General features: G+C 41.6%; 1 long non-coding RNA gene across 1 annotated transcript; it reads left to right on the forward strand.

The window, feature by feature from the left end:
* Nucleotides 1–7,413: 7,413 nt before the first annotated feature.
* On the forward strand, nt 7,414–22,550 carry LOC105244649 (uncharacterized). The gene is made up of 2 exons (NR_168676.1): nt 7,414–7,643; nt 21,344–22,550. It is a non-coding gene; the product is annotated as an uncharacterized LOC105244649 (long non-coding RNA).
* The last annotated feature ends 1,584 nt before the right edge of the window (nt 22,551–24,134 follow it).

Genomic DNA, 24,134 nt, shown 5'->3' on the forward strand with positions numbered 1-24,134 from the left:
AAGGGAAAGATAGCATCCATGAGCAAAGCTGGGAGTGTGGCAAACAGAGAGTCCCACGGAAGAATGGGGCCAAAGGATCTGGGCAAAGAGCAGAAATGGGCAGGTGCTGGGCAGAGGAACAGGAGCTAAGGCCTCTGGGACAGTGCAAGCTGTTTCCAGTGACAGGTGGGAGGTAGAGAGCCTTGGGCTTTCCCAGGGCACAGGAGGATCATCACAAGGGATTTCTATGAGGCTGTTTAGGATGCTAAGCTGGTTTTACATAAATGAATGGAACAATTACTTCTTGGATCAAATATAAATGAATGGAAGCAAGCCTTTAACCTCAGCAAGAAGTAATAGCAAAGCCGGGCGTGGTGGCACACACCTTTAATCCCAGCACTCGGGAGGCAGAGGCAGGTGGATTTCTGAGTTTGAGACCAGCCTGTTCTACTAAGTGAGTTCCAGGACAGCCAGGGCTATACAGAGAAACCCTGTCTCGAAAAAAAAAAAAAAAAAAAAAGTAATAGCAACAATAGGAACAGTGAGTAATAATGGTGGCAGCTAGACAGATAGGTACACCACTGTGACTTCAGCACTCAGCTGGGCAGAAGCAAAAGAACCAGGAGTTTGAGACCAGCCTGGGCTACATGGTGTAATCTTGTCTCAAAACCAACCAAACAAACAAACAGGCCAAAAAAAAAAAACAAACAAACAAACTTCTCTCTCCGCCTGCTATGGGCTTTGGTTTAAGTTTTAGTGCCATAATTCACTGATGTAAATGAATATATATGACAAGTTATTTGGCCACTCCCTGACTCCTTCCACTTTATCTTCTTTTAAAATGAAGACCAAGTGCTTTTGTACTCTCTTCTTAGGTGATCATATCCATCCCCATAGTGTGTGAGGCTGGAGGGATGTCTCAGTGGTTAAAATTCTGGACTATTTTTGCTGAGGACCCAAGTTCAGTTGCCACCACCCACTCTGAGCAGCTCACAACCACTTGGAATTCCAGTTCCAGAAGTATCTGACACCTCTGCCCTCCAGGAGCACCTGCAGTCATACACACACACACACACACACAGACACGCGTGTGCGCATGAGCATGCATGCATACACACACATAAGCACAAATATATGCACACTCATATACACACAAGCAAATGCACACACACACACATATATATATACACACATGTACACACACATATATACACATACACATACACAGATTTATATACATATAGACACACAACACACATAGACACACATACACACATTCACACACATACACTAACATACACATATATACACATGCACACACATATATATATATATATATATATATATACACATATATGTACACACATATCCCATAGGCGTTTGGACAGCTTCCATCCAAATTCATTCCTCTACTCAAACCTGTCCTCTGAGTTCCAGACCTCTGTAATCAAACACAACTCAAATCTAACAAAGACAAAATGAAATTCTTTAGGTCCCCTTGACCCTGGACTTTTCCTGACTGGCTCATCTACTGTATATGTTGGCATTCAGGATCCCTCTTCTTCCTTGACCCCAACATCAAGTCCAAATACTTCTTCCCACTGCCATAACAAATCTTTCTTAAGTTCCTTTGTCCTTACCTAGGAGCAAATTCAGGATCTCCATGAAACTACAAAACCATCTTTGTCTCTCCTTCCTTCCGACCACCACCTTCTTCCCTGCCCCCAACTCCTTCTGGGTTTGTGCAGGGTTTCATAGCCCTGTTTGATTATGGTTCTGTCCTTGTTTTACCAGCTTTATAAATACCTGGCCTTATCACCTATTCGGAATGTGTCTCTTCAATTCTGTTTCAGCCTTCATCCTCCCAAACCCCTCACCCAAGGACCCTGGGTAACAGATTTCCAAGTTAGTAGAATTTAGTTTTGCCCAGAAGTGTGGAAGGCAGATTAGTGAGCCAATTAAACCAGTATTTTAAGAGTGAGAAAATGTGTTGTGGTGTGTGTGTATGTGTGTGTGTGTGTGTGTGTGTGTGTGTGTGTTAGTGTGTTAAGGCATATACATCTAAAGGTTCAGCTTTTGGGGGGTGGCGGGAGATTCCCTTTTTTGCTGAGACAGGTTGGAAGAATTCAAGATCATCCTTAAGATAAGGGGACAAACGTGGGAGCTGGGCTCCCTGCAGTCGCTCTTTCTGCTTCTTTCTTGCTTTGCAGCTGCCTCTCTTGCCCTGCCGCTTTATCTTCCCACTCACAGTAGCACCACCATCTGCAGGCAGACAGTTGGGTTATCAGCCAACAGCACATTTCCATAAAGTAGAGCAGCCCACAAAAGGCAGAATGATAAAAGATTTAAATCCAAGCAGTTTTTTTTCCTCCTCTGAGCTATCTACTTTGGGGTTCATATCTGAACCTCAGAAATCTTCAGGAAGCTGAGAGGCAGTAAGGAAAGAATAGTCTTCAGAGAGGAGACTTGACAATGGGGACAGATGCCTCAGATATATTTGTCAGAGCAGGTTAAGAGCAATATATAATGCCCTAACTTCTTTGAAGCAGAAATAAGATATAAAATTAGGAAGTGGGCTTTCATGGAGAATGTCAGCTAAAACCTCATTTCAAATGTCACTTCCAGATAGAATTCCTTGCTTGACTATACATTTCCAATGCCTTCTGGAATAGTTAGGCCCTGATTTGTTTAAGAGCCCCACCAATTGGTACAGTGCATAGCACTTAGTAGGCGCACATTAAGACTTTGTTACATAAATGTAATCACTCTGGCATCTCAATGCTCTAACTTTTCCCTGCATTTTATACTTCATGGACTTTTTTTTTCTTTTAAACCAACTAGTTTTGTCTTCAGCATACTATATGGTCATTCAAAAGAATACAGAGAGCCTGGCAAGACTAGGGCACAGAGGCCTTGAACAAGAAGCGTGGAATGTTACCCCTGCATAGAGCTTATCATTACTTAAATTCACTTCCCACACCACACATGCCCACGTGATGGAAGGAAGACAAGTTGAGAAAACCCTGGTCCCCCCCCATCCCCCCCATCCCCCCCATCCCCCCCCATCCCCCCCATCCCCCCATCCCCCCATCCCCCCATCCCCCCCATCCCCCCCCATCCCCCCCCCCACAACATAGAGGAGAAACTGAGGTCAAAGGAGGCAGAATAATCCATCCAGGTCTTCTCTGTTTTGCAGTGGCAGAGCTAGAGCTAGAAGTCCTCAGGAATTTCCAGAAAGATGCTAAGCAAGCCAGAGTTCAGTCATGGCTCTGCCACATGCACACCACTAGGGCATCGTGTGAGACCTCTGTGGGCCTCATCTTCCTCTGTAACAATGAATAACGATCCCTTCTTTACACACTTACCCTATGCTAAGGACTGAATGACAAGCGGCTGACATAGAAGAGAATATAGAGTAGAAAAACATAAGAGTTCCCTTCTCCATCCCCCAGAGTGGACAATGATAAGACAATAATAAAACTTTCTACTGGTTACGTTTTCCTTTCAAATCTTAAAGGCATTTTTAAATATTATTTTTATGAGTGTGGGTGTTTTGCCTGCATGTGTCTCTGCATCACATCCGTGCAGTGCCCATGGGAGCCAGAAGAGGGTGTCAAATTCCCTGGAACTGAAGTTACAGATGGTTGTCAACCACCACAGGAGTGCTGGGGGTTGAACTGGGGGTCTCTTGTAACAACAGACAGTGCTCTTAACTGCTGAGCCATCTCTCCAGTGCCTGGTTATTTTTCTTAAAGTCAATTTGAAAGTAAAGATACTATGCATAACAAAACAATATTTACAGTAATTTTAATTTAAAAGGCATTTCAACAACATTAATTCTTAAGAGTCTGGCATGTACACATTATCTGATAATACATGTACACACACACACACACAGAGATTTTTACACACCACACATTTTTCCTATCTTGATACCCAGCCTGCATATCAGTCAGCCAGGAGACAGGAGTACCCAGGGACCCAGGAAGCCAGGACAAGGGATCCCAGATCAGATGGATTCTGAGACACTTTTCCCCTTCCCTCAGGCTGAGATATTCTGCCATCTGTTTTGATTAAACCTTTCAAAATTCAACTCGTGTTTTTCCTTCCATTCCTTTGAAATCTCCTTTAATTCAAGAGTCTTTAGGCTTTCTTCTTACCCTTAACCACCATCTGGTGCTTCTATTAAAAAAAAAAAAAAGAAGAAGAAGAAGAAGAAGAAAAAAGAAAACACATACAACAAACACTCTGAGTTCCTTGGAAGAAAGGTATAATGATGAGGCTAATTTATTCCCATAGTGAGACCCATTACTATTTCCATGGCAACAGACTGTGATGTTCTGAACATGGGACTTTGTGATCTTCACAAGAACAGAATGGCAAAAGGCCCTGTTCAGACTCTTTGTCCGTATGGATTCTTGGGGTAGTCACCCTTGGTGGCTCCCAAGTGCCTACAGAATTGAGTCCAAAGGACTTAGCATAGCACTCAAGGCCCTTCTCAGGCTGTCCCAGTGACCCCAGACATGTCTGCCAGCCTCAGGGCTTCTGTGTGTCTGGTCCTTTTCTCCTTCTTTCATTGTCCTGTTTGTTTCTATCACAAACTCATGGCTCCGTGCTCCTGCCTTTCTGTCTCCTCCCCTCACAACGTCCTCTTCCCTAGTCTCCTCCCTCTTTTTTTTTTTTTCTTTTCTTGATCTAACACATTCCTCTTTGTTGTAAAGATTTAGCTGGAATGTTACTTTCTCTGTGGATCATCCAGGCGATAACAAAACTCTTTTCTGTCCTGCAAGCATTTGGCTTACACAGGTATAATGACACCTAAGATCTTGGATCATTACTGCCTTAGAGCACCTTCACTTGGAGTAGATTCAGCACTCCCATGATGCACTGCTTCACTTTTGCCGAGCACCTAAGTTGTTTTACATGATTTCTCGAGGACTCTGAGGCATAGCAGCATCTTCATCCCATTTTACTGTTAGCAACCCTAAAGTCTGTCAATCATCTGAACCACAGAGTCAAAATTGTACCTGTGGGGTGGGAAGAAGGTAGACTTTGGGGTCAGGGCTATCTGGGTCCTGGTTATGCGATCTCTCTAGCTTTCCCTTTCTTCACCTATGGGATGATGAGAGAGAAAATGAGAATCTGTAAGCTAAGGTATTTGGCATTTACTAGATACCCAAGTCTTCTTTTTCCTTCTCCTTCAAATCTGATCTAGTAACATCTGGGAACAAGATATTTCCTTCTGTTTCTGTTGTCCCAGTTTTTATATGATGCTGGAGCGCTGATGGCCAAACAAGTAAATGTTTTCAGTCTCCACCAGAGAAAAATTTCACCTTCATTCCCCTGTCTGTAATCTAGTTTAATAAAAGCTACCAGACAGAGCTGTTGTAAAAATTAAATGAACCAGTATACGAATGCGCGGAGCTCTTTAGCACAGTGTTGGAGCCACCAGGAGTACTCAGGATGCTGCAATTATATGACCTTCCTCATCATTATCATGATTATTTTCATTATTCTTGTGTGACAGAACAATAGGCCCTGGGAGAATTGCAAAAATTAGCAAGGCAGCCTCATGACACTGTCCTTGCAATTTTCTCACCACGGCCTGCCCAGTGGCTGCCATCATCTGTACAGTCATTTCCTGCTACATGACTGGAGGCTTGAGTCGGACCGGCCTCTGTACTTTATCTGTAGGCTTCCTATTGGGTCAGCCTGAGCAAAACATCGCAGAAGATGGGTCAGCAGAGTGCCGAGTGGCTTGTTTTTCCCTCTCCACGAAAAGGGAACTTATACTAAAATAGAATCCACAGGCCTTAGGCTCTCTCATCATCAAGATATTAATCTTCAGTGGTAGAGCATTGACTGAGAAGAACCAGGCTCATGAAGGTTTTGTGTGTTGAACTGAGCTTGTTTCTGGCACTAAGGATGGAACCTGGGCTTTGTCTATGCCACATAAGCCCTCTACAACTAAGCTGTACTCTACCCTCGAACAGATCTTTGAATGCTTGGATATTTTTGCTACTGCTGTTCTCCTCTTTTTCCTCCTCCTCCTCTTTTTCTTCTTCCTTCTCTTGCTCCTTTTGCTCCTCCTGCTCTTTCCTCTTCCTCTTCCTCTTTCCTCTTCCTCCTTTGATATTTCTTTTCTTTTTGAGACATGATTTCACTATGTAACCATGGCTGGCCTGGCACAAACTTTGAAGATCAGATTAGCCTCAAACTCACAGAGATCCTCTTGCCTCTACCTCCCGAGTGCTGGGATTAAAGGTGTGTGCCACTAGGCCTGGCCTCCTTTGGTATTTTATTTTATTTTATTTTATTTTATTTTATTTAGACAGGTTTCATGTAGCCCAGGCTAACCTCAAACTCACTATATAGCTGAGCCTGGCAGCTATATATAATAAGCAGATTTTTCTGCTTATCCTCACAAGGACTGGAATTACCAGTGTGAGCTAGCATAGTCTTTCCTCAGTGGATATAAACAATTCCCAGACTAAGAAACAGACTCAGTTCTTGATCTCTGGAAGATGGGGGGTGAAGTGTAAGGAACGTGTGCCTGGAAAACATATCAACTAGGCACCAAACAGAGCCCTGCTGGAGAATCTCCTGGGAGTGTCACTCATATTTATCCAGCTAATTTTTTTTTAATTAATCTGATATCTAGTCCACTGTTGAACTAAGCAACACAAAGGTGCCCTATTATCAGTAGCAAATGAGTCTCAAGACCTGAAACCTCTGATAGTACACACAAACACACACACACACACACACACACTCTTTCTCCTCTCTTTCTCTCGCTCTCACTATAAAGTTGAAAACATTTAAACTTTGGCCTATTTAAAATGTTAGCATTTCCAGTTTTGCCCTTTGTTTAGTATTAAATAAAATACTGGTTTCTTGAATACAAGCACTTTGATACTGCTACTGTCAATCTGATCACAGAAACAGCTAAATCATTGACCAGTCAACAGGCAGGTAACATATACTGTGTGGATATAATCGGACAAAGGACTAATTCACATCATTGTGTGATAGAATAGCACAGTGCTAATTTCACCATGCTGCTCAGAATGGCCTGCAATTTAAACTTGAGAATTTATTTCTGGAATTTTCTATTTAATATTTTTTGGACTAAGGTTGACCTTAGTACCTGAAACCATAGAGAGTGAAATTTCAGATAAAGAGGGACTATTGTACCATGAAATCCGGTTTAGCAACCTGCACACTCCACACTCCACACACCACCTCCGCTGCTGCCTAAACAACCGCTGACTATGAAGGACATTCTTCCTTCCAGATTAAAAAACAAAAAGGATGGTTTAGCATTAGAATAATTTATCCTGATAGCACTCACTTAAAGTGCCAGAGGAAGGATTTAAATTTAAATCCAAGCTGCTGGGACATTAGACCCCCATGCTCTTTCCACAGGGTATCCCAGAGGGGCCACGATCAAAGAAGACTTCTCAGAGTGAATTGCAAGGGCTTGAGCACCACGGTGTGGGGGTGCGGGGGGTGTCAAGGTGTGGACTTTGTTTGCTTGATTTTCAACACGTTAAGGTTAGAATTGGGATGACTTCTCTCTGGCCCTCACTTGGATTGTGCTCTCTGGTTTTAGGCTTGGACCACAGAGCTCAGGGTGCAAGAAGCCCCAAGGGAAGGATTTTGTGGTAAGCTCTTTGACACCTTCCCTTTCGGACCGCCCCCAGTGCTTTCCTTTCTTCCGAGTTCTTCCCTGCTGCCCGGGAGGGGGTGGGGGGCATTTGTTCTGACTTACTGCACACTTTGAGCTCCTCTGACTCATCTCCATGCTGGTGTTCTTCCAACCCCAATCAGCACAATGTGGGTGCTCTTCCCCAGCTGCCCAGACCCGTTCAGATGTGGCTTGGTTCAGCCCTAAATGACACCAAGATTCATTAGTAAATTGGACACACACACAAGAATCAAAGACTCCCCAGCAACCAACAGGGCTTAGGCAAGTTGTGGACTGTGTTGAGGCCAAGATTAATGTGCAAACACCATTAGAATTAATGGACTACTTTGCATTCAACCATTTCGTTCCCTTTTACATGAGCTGTACTGATTGTTAAAGTTTGGTTTTTTGTTTGTTTGTTTGTTTGTTTGTTTTTTAAAGTAAGAAGCGTAATGGAAGATAGATGGTGGCTTTAAGTTTGAAAGTTGACCATGGGTTAGAAGAAATACATTTTCTTTCACCATTTTATATAACTATGTAAAATATCCATCCCTGCTTGAGAATTTTTAAATTTTCATGTTTATCAAAAATTAAGAAGCATGCATGAATTTAGCTACTTAAAGAAATACTCCTGGCTGTTCTTATGGGGTAAACTCTAGGTGTTCTTCAAGGACGTGGAAATGGCTCAAGGTCATTTCCTGCTTCTGATTTCCACTCTAAGGAAGCATTTTGCATCTGGTAAAATTTGCTTCTCGTTTAAGTCAGCTTGTGGTTCTCTGGAGAGCAGAGCCTTCCTCCCTTTACAGTAAGCCTGTCTTTCTTGTCCCTTCTTCTGGCTACTTAGATTACTCTCAGTCAACTTCAATTTCTGGTACTTACAATTTTCTCTGAGGTAATTTTTTTTTTTTTTTTTTTTTTTTTTTTTTTTTTTTTTAGTGTATGGTTTTGTGTGTTTCTTTGTGTGGGTTTCATTTGTTTTGTGTTTGTTTTAAGAAGGGTTTCACTATGTAACCTAACCAGTCTCAAACTCTAGTCTCAAACTCACAGCAGTCCTCCTGCCTACCCTCTCAGGTGCTGGGATTGTTGTCACAAGTCATTTACACCTGGCCTGAGGTGGTTTTATGAAAAATGTCCTAACCCTAGAGTGAACATTCTGCATGGTAGCCACAAACAATACAGGAACATAGGTTTATCTCTGTTTTTGTTTGCTTATTGCACATTTGTTTGTTTATTGTATGTTGTGATGTTTGTATGTACGTGTTGCAAGTGGTAAGTGGATATCCACTGCCCCCTCCTCTACAAATGTCCACAGTGTTTATTTTGTTTTGTTTTGAGATGGGGTCCCTAATTGAACCTGGAGCTGGCAGTCTCAGCGAGGCTGGTTGGCCGGCAAGCTCCCATGCCCACTTGGATCTCCCATCTCTGCCTTCTTAGCACTGGGACTACAAATGTAACTGGCCAGCTTTTTCTGTGGTGCTAGGGATGAGACCTCGGGTCCTCATGCATATGCAGCAAATATTTTATCCACTGAGCCATCTCCATCGGTTCCCTGTGTCCAATCTCCCTACCCAACCCCTGGCTGTCCTGGAACTCACTCTGTAGACCAGGTTGGCCTCAGAGATCCTCCTTGCCTCTCCTGCCTCTGCCTCTGCCTCTGCCTCTGCCTCTGCCTCTGCCTCTGCCTCTGCCTCTGCCTCTGCCTCTGCCTCTGCCTCTGCCTCTGCCTCTGCCTCTGCCTCTGCCTCTGCCTCTGCCTCTGCCTCTGCCTCTGCCTCTGCCTCTGCCTCTGCCTCTGCCTCTGCCTCTGCCTCTGCCTCTGCCTCTGCCTCTGCCTCTGCCTCTGCCTCTGCCTCTGCCTCTGCCTCTGCCTCTGCCCACATAACACTCCCAGACTCCTCTCCATCTTTAAGAACAGGTCTGTATGTTTTGATGCATCAGGATCTGGAATCTCGCCTCGATTTGTACTTGACCTGATAACTGATACTTTGCTTCCTACAGCTACAAAATGCTTATTTACATAGATGCAGCTATGTTGTGGAACCAGTATTCTCATTACCTCCCTTGGCCACAACTTTTAAATGTTTCCTAGTAATTTGTGTTCTGCAAGGGATGAAACAGAGCCAGTTCTGCAGAAACTTGATAGTACCCTCCCTGGGGAGCTTCTTGCTGCTCAGCTTCCTGAGCACCGGCCACCCCAATCTTCCCTTCCAGTGTGGGCCCTCGGCATGCGAGTTTCCTAAGTCTTTAGAACCAGAGGGTTGGCAGGACAAAGGCAGTTTTAAGGATTTAAAGTGAAAAGGAGCCTCCTACACTGAACCCAGTTCCCGTGCTGAAATTATTGCGGTCCCTGCCGCTGCCGCCCCATGTGTTCTGGCTTTTACAGGATTGTTCTCCGAAGCTTTGCTCAGAGAGGTAAAGCCCCATTGCCCACTGCAAGTCTTAATGAAAAGCAGCTCATAAGCAAGTGACGTAACCTAATTGTAATCCAGGGATCAGCGCGGTAATATTATTTAAAGAAATAGCATCCATTTTCCGTGACCTGATTTAGAAAAGAAACCCAGGGAAGAAAGGGGGGGGGGGGGAGACAATTCAGCACTTGGCTTCCTGCATTTGCTCTAATGAGCACACTGGTAAATAATTCAGAAACAATGACTTTCAAGAACGTTAAACTCAACTTAGCACAGGATTCTAGCTCAAAGCAACTAAAGCTGCTTAGAGCAAATTGGAAGTGTTCGTAAAAGAGCTTATTTTTGCAGAAAATGTAGTCGTTTAAAAAGTTTACTCTCCTCGGCAGTTCAACACATTTGGGGCACTAAGTCTGTGCAAGGGAAGGGCTCAGTGCTGTGCTCTGTGGAAACGTAAAATCCATCAAGGTCAATAAAGTACCTGGTATTGCTCCATCTTTAGAAACAAAGCCAATGGGTAACATAAGGTGTTAAGAGTGGGTAGAGGGAGACAGAGGCAGGCAGATCTCTCTGAGTTTGAGGTCAGCCTGGTCTACACAGTTAGTTCCAGGATAGTCAGAACTATATAGTGAAACCCTGTCTCAATAATAATAATAATAATAATAATAATAATAATAATAATAATAATGAAACCCTGTCTCAACAACAACAACAACATAATAAGTAGTTAGACAAACAAAAGAGCTATTGCAAATCTCCAGACTAGCTTTGTAATCATTCTATAAATCTAAACCTATTCTAAAATCAAAAAGCTTATTCTAAAACCTGGTTAGGGAAAACATTTAGAGACACAAATAGAAGCACACCTCTCCTTGTTGCCTGGTTTATACAAAGAAAACCAGGCCTATCTATCAGACAGCTTCATAAGTGGCACGATTGGTTACTGAACTTCAGAAAGATAAAATTGTCTCATCCGAGTCTTGATTCCTGTTAATACTGTGCAGTGAGTCAAGGGGGTGGACTGGTCATTTAGTCCTTCCATAAACCTCATTTAACTGAGTCATGCTTTGTTTTGTGTTCTGACAATAGGATAAACCATTCATAGACCAACTTCTCAAGAGCTAAAAGTTCTCCATAAACTGTGTTGGCCCATTTCTCATCTCTATGACACTAACCAATCACTATCAGTGCAACCACTCTGAAATTTCATTTTTCTCACACCCTTGCTCTTCATTTGGTTCTATTACACATATGACGGGGCCAAATGATACGCTAGCTTTCTTTGCTTTTGAACTTGGCATACTATGGGACTTGTTCCTTTGGCTTAACAGTATGCTGCTATTTATCAATAATATAATTATTTTTTCAATTGTGGATTCATTTTTCTCCATTATGTAATACTCTGTAACAGAACCATGTCATAGTTTGTTTTCAAATTTTCTCTACTTTTTAAATATTTATTAATTCATTGTGTATGAGCTTCTTGACTGCATATATGGCTGTGTGTCATGCATGCCAGTGTCCATAAAGACCAGGGGGAACTGGAAGCCCCAAAGCTGGAATTACGGATGGTTGTGAGCCACTATTCGGGTTCCGGGAACCTAACCAGGGTCTTCTTCAAGAGCAACAAGTAGTTTTAACAGGTGAGCCACCTCTCCTGACCCCAATGTATTTTTAAAGTGTCTTAACTTATAAATGTCTTTGTTCTGTTACTAGAAATCTTTATGAAACAGTTACTAGGTAAGAACACGGTACTTGGGATGACAAATCCACATTCCTATGCCACAGTCACTCGTTTTTGGTTCCAGAAAAATCTTTTATTCCCTATGAGTGAGAGCTGTGTTTGTTTTTACACTGTCACCATAATGCATTGGGGAGACAGAAAGATATCAAAATGTCTGTGTATAGGACCCTGTACCAGGCACTTCCTTTGGTCTTCATCTGACAGAAAAAGGAAAGAAAGCTTGTACACTAGACAGTTTGTTTAAGGTCACAGAGCTAGTGAGTAGTGGGATTGAGAGTCCTCTCTGGGTACACCTGAGTCTAGAGTCCCCTGATCGGGGCTACTGAGCTCAAAGTTATACCTTAAGTGGTGAGTGCTACAGCAGAAGGTTGTGGTGCTAAACACACATATATACACATATAATACACATATACATACATACATACATACACACATACATACACACACCAAAAAATATATATATACACTTACATATATATATATACATACATACACACATATACACATACATAAACACAAAAATATATACATACACTTACATATATATATATATATATACATACACACATATACACATACATAAACACAAAAATATATACATACACTTACATATATATACATACACACATATACACATACAGAAACACAAAAATATATACATATATACACCATACATACATACACACACAAAAATATATACATACATACATATGTACGTACACACACATTAGTTCTAAATTCTAGAGAACACAGGGATACTCTGAATATCCATCTACCAGGAGAAAGCTGGCAGTATCCTTGTTGTTCCAGTTGCTATAGCAAAGTATCACACTGGGTGGCTTTAAAACAACAAAAACTTGGTTCTCACAGTTCTGGAGGCTGGGAAGTCCAAGATGCTGAGAGAATCCATACCCTCTCTCTCACAGAAAGCTGTGTCCTCACTCTGACTCCATAGGGGAAGGGACAAGGGACCTCTTGGTGGCTTTTCTTTTTCGTTTTCGTTTTCGTTTTCTTTTTCTTTTTTTAAAAATAAGGATACTATCCTTGCCTGCAAGGGCTCTGTCCTAACCTACTAACTTCCCAGAATCCAACTCCAAATACGTCGAGAATTAGTCTGCAGTGTATGAATCTGAGGGGTTTGCAAGCATTCCACCATACCAAGTAGTGCAAAGGGGGGTGTGGCTCAGTGGCAGAGGGCTGCCTTACCTTGCATATGCAAGGAAGGTCCTACGTTGAATCCTTACTACAAAAAAAAAAAAAAAAAGAAAGAAAGAAAGAAAGAAAGAAAGAAAGAAAGAGAAAGAATGAAGGAAGGAAAAAGGAACATTAAGAGAAAGGAAGAGGGGAAGGGGAGGAGGGAAGGAGTGATGTGAATATTGATACATTGATGAGGAAGTAAGATTTCTGCCTCAGAGAATGAATTTTATGAACGTTGTTTTTTTAGTATTCTCTTTTAGTATTCTGTAGTTCAAGGCTAGTGTTTAGGTAGGAAGTAATGTTGTCATCTCCATCCCACAACTGTGAGGATTAACACTACACACACGTTTATATTTATGCTTTTAAATTATAATAACCCAGAAGAGTGTCTAGAAATAAAGGGTATCCTAAGACTTTATATTGAAAGGAAGATAAAGAGCTACGCCGGAAGAGTAGCCATGATGAGACTGAGATCGGTGCTCATAGGCCTCTAGCAGTTTAAATGTCACACTAAATGTAATAGGAACCCTTCAGATCGTTTCAGTTAGGAGCACCTTTGTCTACTCAAAATGAAATAGAAATACATATCAACATGGGCCTGCCAGGTGGCTCGACGTGTAAAGGTTCTTTCTACCAAACCTGGTGGCCTGAGTTCTAGCCCTCGAATCCATATGGTTGAAAAAGAGAGCCGACCCCTGCAAGATATCTTATGACCTCTTAGGCTCACATATGTTTGTGCCTGCGTGTGTGCACATATACTAAATAAGAAATAAATAAGAGATTCCCCAGTGGCTAAGACCATGTACTGACCTTGAAGAAGACCCAAGTTTGGTTTCCAGAACCCGGGGACCCAACACCCTCTTCTGAACTCTGGGCACCTGTACTCATATGTGTATATGCACACATGTGCACAGACACACTTTTTAAAAAAGATATATTTTCTAAAGAAAAAGGGAGTACATGTGAACCTGAACCCAATATGGAGTAAAGAGATATTTGGCTTTACCATGTAAGGCCTTGCATGTAGTTCCATCCCAGTTGCAACTCTTCACTTCCATTCCCTCTTGGGTAGGACCTGTTTTCCCTTCTACTTACTAAAATCCTACCCATAAAGAGACTAGCAAGCTTTGTGGCCTGAGGAGTAAGTGTATAATGCAGGCACTACAGATAGGAAGTTAGCAATGGCATTAAGATAAACCTGGCTCACTGGCCAGGGCGCAGGCCTGGGACAAGGAAGGGGATCCGAAGTCCCGTGGGGTTAGAAGGGAAGAGCTAAGATACCAGCTCAGGATTGGAGGTATGATGTATTCGGGAAAGGTGGCCAAGACAAAGCTGAAACTCCTGCAGTCAGCTCACTCCAGGGACTCGGACTTTTGTATGGGGTTTGTATGGATGGGACCAGAGGGCTAAAGACTCCATCAGAAAGATCTGAGATTTGGTGCTTTCCATCCAAGCCCATCCTGTACGGGTAGAGAAACATTAGGGGCTTCCCTGCCAGACCTTGATGATGTTTAACAACATTGTTCCCCTCCTTGTTCCCAACCCCCCTAATTGCTGTGACCCTTAAATAGCTCCTCATGTTGTGGCAGCCCCCAACTATAACTTTATTTCCATTGCTACTTCAAAACTGTAATTTTGCTAGAATTATGAATGTGTCTGTGTTTTGTGAAGGAATCATTTGATCCCCACAGGGTTTGTGACCCACCAGTTGATAAGGTTGACTTCATCTTCTGCTCCAGTACATTTTCCAAATTATTCTGTTTTGTTTTGTTTTGTTTTGTTTTGTTTTGTTTGGTTTGGTTTGGTTTGGTTTGGTTTGGTTTGGTTTGGTTTGGTTTTGTTTGGTTTGGTTTGGTTTTTTCGAGACAGGGTTTCTCTGAGTAGCCCTGGCTGTCCTGGAACTCACTCTGTAGACCAGGCTGGCCTCAAACTCAGAAATCCACCTGCCTCTTCCTCCCAAGTGCTGGGATTAAAGGCGTGCGCCACCGCTGTCCGGCTTTTAAAATTATTCTTATGTTTTATTCTCTGAATATCTGATTATGCATTATCTCAGTAATATTAAGATACTTGTATAGAGTGTTTTGGTTCTGACAGCATGAAATACTGTGCTAATGTGAACTAAATCCTATATAAAATTTAATGACAGTCAAGATTAGAGAAGAAAAGGAGGAGGAGGAGAAGGGGGAGGAGATGGGAAATCCCAAATGCTAAGAGAAAAGAGTTAGCTCAGATGAAACCAGTAAATCGCAGTTATGCTGAGTAACTGAGAAAAGCGCCTAAGAACCTAGGGCCCCAGGTGATAGACTGAGCATTCATACAGGGAAATAATCCATGGCCACAGACTTGGGAAAGGCGGAATTACAACCAGAATTCCTGCACAAGTCCTGCTTAACACTTGTTAAGTCCATGCCAAGGGAGCATAGAAATAAGCACTGTTCCAGTGGCTCACAGACACAGCAAAGGTGCTCTCTGCATGAAGAACAGCAGATGAAGTCTCCACTGGAGTAGGGGGCAGAATGTCACCCAAATAATGAAGGAGGGTACCCTAAATGTGCATGGATCTCCAAGTTAGTTTAGGACCCATAAAATGTCTTATGCCCTGGCAAGAAAAATACAAAACATCAAGGTAAAGTTAGTCTCACAGTTTAGGGCACAAGATGGAAAAGAAACAACCTCATGCTCCCACCCACAAGAAACCTCAGTGGACAAAACACGAGGGAGATCTCACATTCACAGCAGCAGGGTTTGCTGTGGGAGAACACCATGAGCAAAAGCCATTTGGGGAGGAAAGGGCTTATTTCATCTTACAGCTTGTATTCTATCATCCAGTGAGGGCAGGGCAGGAACATGGTGGCAGGAACTGCTGCAGAAGCCACAGAGAAATGCTGCTTACTGTCTCATTCTTCATGGCTTGCTTGGCCTGCTCCCAGTATTAGCAGCCCAGGGTGGCAACACATCAGTCATCAACCAAGAAAATGCACTGCAGACGATCCTGTAGGCAAATCTTATGGAGGCATTTTCTCAATTGAAAGTCCCCTTTCCAAATGATCCCAACTTTTGACAAGTAGGCATGAAATTGACCATCACAGTGGTAAAGCACACACCTGGCATGCATGCTATCCTGAGTTCAACTTCAGTACTAGGGGGTGAGGGGGAGAGAGGGGGAGAGAGAGAAAACTAAATCCTTTAAATGGAGTTACAGAAGGCAAAAACGGCAAGAGAGAAACAGTGTAGTGTTTAAAAGATAACAGGTAAAACTATGCAACACTCTACAGAGAAAGATGTAGAAGGGTAAGTACTCCCTCATATTGAAGAAACAGGAACAGATACACACTACACACACACAGATAAACACATTCACATACAAGTGCACTCACCCATGCACACATGTGAGTGTGCACACACAAACTTGTACAATGCTTGATATGCACACACAGACACCTTCTTGGCTGGTCTAAAACTGGATAAGTAGACCAGGCTGACCTTGAACTCAGAAATCTGCCTCTGGCTCCTAAATGCTGGGATTAAAGGCGTACGCCACTACACCCAGCAACATTTCTTTTTTAATGTTTGAAATTTTTAAAACATGTTTTTGATCATTCAACCTTAACAAGTTCACATATGGGAAGCACAGAAGGGGCACCTACTGATCATGAGCATGCATCGTTTTTAACAAAAATGAAAATCAATGCACTAATTGTAGGCATTAGAAAATGAGTGGCAAGCCGGGCGTGGTGGCACACGCCTTTAATCCCAGCACTCGGGAGGCAGAGGCAGGCGGATTTCTGAGTTCGAGGCCAGCCTGGTCTACAAAGTGAGTTCCAGGACAGCCAAGGCTACACAGAGAAACCCTGTCTCGAAACACCAAACCAAAAAAAAAAAAAAAAAAAAAAGAAAAGAAAAAGAAAAAGAAAGAGAAAAAGAAAAAGATAATGAGTGGCGTTGTAGAGAGTAGAAGGAACAATAAAGAAAACTACAGGGCTGAAGAGATGGCTCAGCAGTTAGGAGCACTGAGTACTCTTCTAGTGGTCCTGAGTTCAATTCCCAGCAACCACATGGTGGCTCACAACCAACTGTAATGAGATCCGATGCCCTCTTGTGGTGTGTCTGAAGACAGCTACAGTGTACCCACATACATTAAATAAATCTTAAAAAAAAAAAAAAAAAAAAAGAAAGAAAGAAAGAAAAAAGAAAGGCCGGGCAGTTGTGGCGCATGCCTTTAATCCCAGCACTTGGGAGGCAGAGGCAAGGGGATTTCTAAGTTCAAGGCCAGCCTGGTCTACAAAGTGAGTTCCAGGACAGCCAAGGCTACACAGAGAAACCCTGTCTTGAAAACCAAAAAGAAAGAAAGAAAGAAAGAGAGAAAGAAAGAAAGAAAGAAAGAAAGAAAGAAAGAAAGAAAGAAAGAAAGAAAGAAAGGAAGAAGGAAAGAAAACTATAGAAACCCATTCTATAAAAAACAGACAGTAACAATACAGACCTTTGACAAAACTAAGACTGGACCTTATTTTATCTATTTTTAGACACTCTTATATACTTTATCAAGTTATCAAAAATAACTTATAACTGGTAATGTCTAAAATTCAACAAATTTGGTAAACCAGTCTATGATGTAAAGTTGATCCACAATAAAAACAAAAACCAAACAGAGCAGGCTCAGCCTCAAATAAAGAAAACAAAACTTAACTATAATCACAATAAAAAGTCTTTCATCAATACAGCACACACACATCCACACACAGTTTTTATTTTTTAAGAAGTAGAAAATATGCTAGACCTATGACCACAAGCAAACATGGAATAATAGTTAAATCTACCACAAAGAAAACATGAGGTTCATGTGATTTTACAGTCAAGTTCACTTCCAGAAAATTGAACTAAAAAATGGAAAATTCATTTTATGAGACTAGTATATTCTCAATACTAAAACCAGGCAATGACTATACAAGACAGGAAAGTATAAATCAATCAAAATTAAATCATAAATGTACAAAGGAAAAGTCCTAAACAATTCAAATCCAGATATGTGAGGCTTTTTAATCATGCTAATTTGGATTTTTGGTGTACAGATTAATTACCAGAAGGAAAAAATCTGTAATTTTATCACAGTACATTAATAAAAGAAGCCAGCCATGTGACCTTCTCTGAGGATACAGGAAAAGCATTCAATAAAATTTAACAACCATTCATGATTTTAGAAAACACACAACTCTTAGCTAAGTGGGAAGAAACAGACTTTCCTAAGCCTGGGGGTAGGGTTATATACTCAAGAGTCTAATGTTAGAAGCATTTTTAAATTCAGAGAGAAATGGTGGCCATTGTCATTGCATCCAGTCAACAGTTGTCCTGAAAATATAAACTATGTAACAATTGTCACCATAGGAGGAAAACTATCATGGCATGCTAATTAGTTGTTTAAAATTAATATCCCCAGCACGATTATACACCAGTACTTCTGCCATATCGGAGGCTGATTTTGATGATTTTCTGGCCTGTGATTTTGTGTTTTGCTATGCCTTCAAGTCTTTGGTTGAAAGCCAGACATGATATATACTGGATTCATGAAACCGAAGTAAACAGCTCACTCATGTGAGGTTTTATAATGTTTGGTTGGAGGTTAAGCCCTATTCACTGTTGGCTGTGGCTGTCGGTATTAGAAACTAAAATGTCCTCTGGTGTCCTTGTTTCTGCCTCTTGTTGGTTTTAGGTTTTAGGTTTTAGGTTTTAGGTTTTAGGTTTTAGGTTTTAGGTTTTAGGTTTTAGGTTTTAGGTTTTAGGTTTCTCTAATATAATGTAATAAATAATGCCTGAGCTCAACACACAATTGCTGCAGCTATATTCTCTAATCTTATAAAGGGATTCAAGTGATACAGTGATAAAGTATAGGGAGAGGAGTCGAGGTCTCTTAGACTTAAGACTAAGAGGCAAAATGGCCCAGCATGTAAAGAGCTTGCCGCTAAGCTTGAAGACCTGAGTTCTAGCCCTAGCTCCCACATGGTTGAAAGGGGAGAACTGATTTCAACAAGTTGTCCTCTGACCTTCACATGCAAGCAGTGGAGTGACATGCACAGCACTAACTAAACGAGCAAAGAAAACCTTTTAAAAACACACAGTTAGGCTTTTAATGAGCTTGTGTCCCTGGACTGTGACCTTCACTGGGATTTGTTTCCTCTGTCTGTGGCCACTGCACCCCCCCCCCCCCGCGCGCCCCCATACCTGCCCTTGAGAGAACCTGAGGCCAGAGGCAGCAGGGTTGGGGGACTTCTCTTTCCCTCTTTCCCCTTGCAGAAGTCCCAGACCGCAGCTCACTCAGTCTTCCGTGAAGTCCTAACCAGTTAGGATCTGGTGAAACAGTTTGTCTTGAGAGGAAGAGCAATGCTGTGGGCAGTGTTCAGAAACATTCCTTTCCGTCTCTCCCAGCCAGCCCGAAGCACATACAGGGGGTTTTCGGAACTAGTCTCCACGAGGATGTAAACGTAGATGATCCTGAAAGTTAAAACTCATAAAAGCGTAGAGGAACCACTAAAACTGCACCCTTTGACTCGCTGCACCTCCAGTCACTCAAGTTCAGCCTAGATTTTCCTACCCCAGTTCCGAAGGAGGTTTCTGTTTCTAGACTTCTGTTATGGCAGGCTGGGATGTTCCTGCTCTGCTTTCTAGCTCTCAGTTTAGGGAGTATTGGTTTGCTCTGTGACATCAGTTTTATGTTGGATTAGTATACATTATTACATTAATTGATCTTTATGTTGATTAATTGATATTTAATTATAAGGTTTAACATATTAATTTTGCTAGCATGATAATTAATATAAATATATTTCATATATTTGATTTTCAGCTTGATTGACTATTTCTCTCATGGACTTGGGTGCTATCTAACTATTTATTTTATTTTATTTTATTTTATTTTATTTTATTTACTCTATTGTAGACAGAGTCTCCTGCAGTCCAGGCTTGCTATGTAGCCAGTGGTGACCTCGATTCAGATCCTTCTGACGGGAGGATCTGAGTGCTGGGCTCGTAGGCAAGGCCACCACATCTAGTTTATGTGATGCTGGGCATCAGGTCCAGGGCTTCATATTTTCTAGGCAAGTATTCACCACCTGGGCTTCATCTTCAGCAGCAGTGACAACTTCCAGCCTTACATCGAAGACCAGAAACCAGGAGGCTCCAATTAAACTGGCTTTATTAATAACTTTATATAAAAAAATCCAAGATAATCCACATTAGAACTAAAAAGAGAGTTTAGTACAGTTTCCATATATAAATATATATAAATTCAGCAGCACTATTATATATTAAGAACAAGCAAGTGAGCTGGATGGTGGTGGTGCACGCCTTGGATCCCAGCGCTTGGGAGGCAGAGGCAGAGGCAGGTGGATCTCTGAGTTCAAGGCCAGCCTGGTCTACAGAGTGAGTTCCAGGACAGCCAGGGCTACACAGAGAAACCCTGTCTCACAAAAATAAGGAAACATATGAACAACAACAAAAATAAATCAACAAGCAAATGAAAATGCAGTTAATAAAATATTCTATTAACTGTAAAAAGAAATCCCTAAGGTACCAGTCTAACAGAAGTCAAAAAGTCTGTATGAAAAATACAAAGACTTTTAAAACAATATTTCTATTTACTCTTTGAGGATCTCATATGTGCATACAATGTATTTTATCATCTCTTTCTCCAGTGCCCCTCCAACTCCCCCTAGCTATCTAGTAAACTCAAGGCCAACCTGAGCTACACAGCCAGATGCTGTCTCAAAAATAAATAAATAAATAAATAAATAAATAAATTTTTAAAAACCCTCAGGTTAGAGGATATAATGTAATGATAAAATAATCACCTACAACATGCAGCGTTCCTGGCTTCAATTTCCCTCCAACACTACCAAAAATCTCCGTAATTGTATATTCATCTCCTAGGTCCGAGCAATTCTGCTTTATAATATTTGCCTTTTTCAATGTGCCTTTTAGTTGTTCTTCCAATGCAAAAGAAACAGTGGCTAACATTGTTAATACTTGAACACAAAGCTAGACAGTTGCACTAACTGTTCTCTTCATTACTGTATTCTTTACTGTCTTGCAACTCAAAGCAAATTAATAATAATAGTAATAAATAATAAATTCAGTTTTATAAACAAAGCAATAAATTGCTAATAAATGTTATTAAATCTCAGAGGTTGTCCAGAGTGCATCTTTTTTAACATGTTTAATGAAATGGGGAAAATGTATAAAACTTCTGCCTGCCAAGGCTTGATTGTGGTCTTTCAAAGACAAATGTTTGGGAGTTGTTTTGAACTATGAACTGAAGTTGCCACTATTTTCTTTTTCCAGGGCATACTGTTTTCACTTGAAAGAGACACTCACAAACCATGCTATTCACACTCGGGAATTTGGCAGGCAAAGAAGAAGAAGAAGAAGAAGAAGAAGAAGAAGAAGAAGAAGAAGAAGAAGAAGAAGAGGAAGAGGAAGAGGAAGAGGAAGAGGAAGAGGAAGAGGAAGAGGAAGAGGAAGAGGAAGAGGAAGAGGAAGAAAGAAGAAGAAGAAGAAAGTGAGCCTGTTACTTCAGGGATGGAGACTGGCTATGTCTGCTGCCAAGGGTGACTGCTGAGCTTTCAGGCAAACCCCAGAATTTTGGAAGTTATGCCCATCACCACAAACTTCACAATTAAAAAAAAAAACTTTGATTATAAAATCAGAAATGTTATAAATAAGTGTGCACTTTGACATTTCATAGTGAAATCTGTCAGCATCATAAGGGCACATAGATCAGCCAAGGAAACTAATGTTTTCAAATGAGCAAGATGGACTAACAGGTTTATGTGACAACACAGAGGGACATTTATGTGATTTCAGAATCCACACAAAATAATCTTTAAAACTATTATTTGTTGAATTTGGATTTACATTCTTTGATGAAGAATATCCAAAATTATCTGAGGCTATTAGATATCTTGTTCCCTTTACCACTGCCTATCTGTGTGATGCCTGCATTTCTTCATGCAGTCCGGTGAAGACCACAGCTGCAACAGGCTGGACGCAGAGGCAGCAAGGAGAAGCCCCCGAGAAGGAGATGACACTTGTTAGGGCAGGCATCCTTAGGGAGACTTGGAAAAATGCAGAACAAAGCCCCTTTTCTCACTTTATTTTTAGATATGGAAAATAGTTCTTTTTCGTTTACAAATGTGCAATTTCTTATTGTTATTTTGTAATGAATTTTAAAACAGTTTTGTTTCTCAGTGTCACGTTTGAGTCAATAGACCCAATCCATATAAACAAAAGCTATTTTGAGTCTTTAATAATTTTGACAGTGTAGACAGTTGTAAAAGGATCTCAAGAGATAAACTTTGAGACTCTTTGCCCTAGAGATTTTTGTCTCTAAAAATGTCCCATGTCCCACCAAGAGAAAGGAAGAAACAAACCAATTTCCTCATGGGGGCAATGTTGGTAATTCCTCTTCAAAAGCATATTAGTGAATTATGTCAATAAGAGAATGGGTAAACACCTTAAGTCATATAATAAATAGCTTCTGAAGTTAAAATGACTGTGCTAGGTTTGCTTGGACTCATGTAGTTGATTCTGAGAAATAAAAACTTGTTACAAAAGGTAAGAGACAGAATGATATCACCTGTATACATTTGCACATCAGAGAGTCCAACATCATTGCTCATGGATATGCCCATAAATAGTAAGAACACATACTTTTTCTTGGGGCTACCTGAGAGGTCCAAAACAGCCCAGCCTCAGGAGATGGGCTGGTAGGTAAACCATTCACCTTACATATGTGAGGACTGAATCAGATCCCGGAACCCAAATAAACCGAGTCAGTGAGTGTGGCTCCCACCTATGGTCCCAGCTCACAGGATGTAGAGGCATCCTTGCTAGTTAGATTTGTCAACTGTGAGCTCCTGATTCAGCAAGAAACAGTGCCTCAATTTAAAAGGTGGAGAGAGCCATTAAGGAAGAAACTTGGTGTCAACTTCCAATCTCTACAAACAATTGGCACACCACCGACACATGTGTAAACATGCACACACACATACATGCATACAAAAATTAAAAAAAAAAAACAAAACCAAACTAACAACACCAGCATGGGAGTAGGTGGTGGGGGTCAGGGGAAAGAAAGGACATTTCAAATGTATTCATGCAAACTCCTAAGAAAAATATGTGAGAAAAATGTAGCACAAAGTTAACATTAACTGATCTGGGGCCATAGGTATTGTTTGCTGAACGTTGCTGTTTATTTGGAATACTCTAGCTTTAAAGCAACAACTTATTTCTTAGTGCCATGCAGTTGCTCTCAATTAGTAAAGAGAAGCCAGCTAGCTAGATCCCAGTGAAACGCTTTTTTTTTTCCATCCAGGGCCAGAGGGCCAGCTGTCCCGCTTTTGCCTGTTGTTTGTTGAGCCTAATAAGCGATGGGCTAGTGGGGGGTTGGGGGGGGGGGCGGTAATGTCTTTTCTGTCTGCAAAGCTCTTGATCCTGGGTTCTCAGTCATGGCTGCAGAGGAAATTCTCCCCCAGATTTCTTACAGAACCCCTGCAGCTGTCAGGCAGGGCACGAAGCCAGAATACCCAGCGAACAACTCGAACAGGCACAGCGTAGTTCCCGCTCAGTGCAGAACTCCCAACACAAAGTATCCTGTTCCTGCCCCTTTTGAAGCCGGAGAGAAGCCTTTGATTTGTGTGGTGATGATATCATGTAGCCTGCTGGGTGTAGCTGGGCTCTGGGCTCAGCGCTGAGAGGCAACTAACTAATCCCCCCAGCACTTCCCAACTCTCCTGGGCCCATTGGGTAATTTCAGAATAAAGCAGAGATTATTATTATTATTTTGCCTTTAAATCCCGCCCAGAAGCCCCTCTGCTTCCTGTTTTCTGAGGGTTTTTTTTTTTTTAATTGCAAATACCCTGGGCAATAATTTTCAGACTTCATGGCCTCTGATAAGGAGGAAAGAGCCTGATATTCTGGTTTTGTTTCTGTTTGAGGAGTGTATACCCAGAGGAATTGTATGTGTCCCAGATTCAACACAGCTGTTAATTAGAGCTGAGAACACTTGGTTGACCCCTATGTGGCTAATTGCTAGAATTGAGAAGCGTCTCTAAGGGCCTCGTATGATAACAAC

The sequence above is a fragment of the Mus musculus genome, chromosome 12, assembly GCF_000001635.26.
Source record: "Mus musculus strain C57BL/6J chromosome 12, GRCm38.p6 C57BL/6J".
Lineage (NCBI taxonomy): Eukaryota > Metazoa > Chordata > Mammalia > Rodentia > Muridae > Mus > Mus musculus.